The sequence below is a fragment of the Mus caroli genome, chromosome X (genome assembly GCF_900094665.2).
Source record: "Mus caroli chromosome X, CAROLI_EIJ_v1.1, whole genome shotgun sequence".
Lineage (NCBI taxonomy): Eukaryota > Metazoa > Chordata > Mammalia > Rodentia > Muridae > Mus > Mus caroli.
Genome location: NC_034589.1, coordinates 123,314,592 through 123,316,084, shown reverse-complemented (window position 1 = coordinate 123,316,084; position 1,493 = coordinate 123,314,592).

The following is a 1,493-nucleotide window of genomic DNA, read 5'->3' as shown; positions in this document are numbered from 1 at the left end:
GTTGGAAGCTGAAGCCTTTAGGGTCCAGGTTTACAGAAGATTAGATTGTACAGAGGCTAGAAGCTTCCAAGCCTAGGCCTAGGGATAGATAGAAATGCTCTGGGCTCAGCCCAAGCCATGTATTCATAAAGCTTCGGCACAGCTCTCATCTCATCCCTTCCTCTAAGAAAATGAAACCAAAGTTTACATTGGTGGGTACCAGGTACACAGGAGGTGCACATACCTACATTTAGGCAATCCCCCATACATATATAATGATCAATGGAGAGTTATTGGAAGAATTTAGACAGTGGAGAAATAGATAATATTTCCATTTCAATGATTATGCAAAATTATTTTATATATGTATATATATACACACATACATAATTTTTATCCATTCTTCACTGCTGCTGAACCCCTTCCAACTTCATTACCTCTTTTTCCCATTATTATTAGTAGTAGTATTAGTATTATTAGCATTAATATAATAGTAAACCCTTTAATTTGTGCTAATCATACGAGTATGGGTATGGGGCCATACACTGGGGCCTGAAAAACTATCAATAATGGATGTGATTCATGCTTTTGGCTTTTTTTTTTTCTTTTTTTGAGACAAGGTCTCATGTAGTTCTAGACTGACCAGAAACTTGCTCTGTAACTCTAGGCTGATCATGAATTCCAGATTCTCCTTTCTCTATCTCTCAAGTGCTGAGAATACAGGTGGATGCCACCATACCTGGTGCCATGAAGGTTTTTAGAACTTTCTAGAAAGATCTAACTTGAAGTAAATGAAAGTTCCCCAGTAGCCCTTATATATCCATTAAGAAAGATCACTTTAGCAGTAATACAGAGGTCGGAGTGGAGAAGAAATAGTAATAAGAGTATTTTACAGGGCTGGTGAGATGGCTCAGTGGGTAAGAGCACTGACTGCTCTCCTGAGTTCAAATCCCAGCAACCACAAAGTGGCTCTCAACCATCTGTAATGAGATCTGACACCCTCTTCTGGTGAGTCTGAAGTCAGCAACAGTGTACTTATGTATAATAGTAAGTAAATCTTTGGACTGGAGCGAGCAGGGATTGAGTGGAGTGAGCAGGGTTGACCAGAGTGAGCAGAGGTCCTAAATTCAATTCCCAACAACCACATGAAGGCACACAACCATCTGTACAGCTACAGTGCACTACCATAAATAAATAAATAAATAAATAAATAAATAAATAAATAAATAAATAAATAATTTTTTATTAGATATTTTCTTCATTTACATTTCAAATACTATCCGGAAAATACCCTATATCATCCCTCTGCCCTGCTCCTCAACCCACTCACTCCAGCTTCCTGGCCCTGGCGTTCCCCTGTACTGAGGCATATAAAGTTTGCTAGACCAAGGGGCCTCTCTTCCCTGTGATGACCGACTAAGCCATCTTTTGATACATATGCAGCTAGAGTCAAGAGCTCTGGGGTACTGGTTAGTTCATATTGTTGTTCCACCTATAGGGTTGCAGACCCCTTC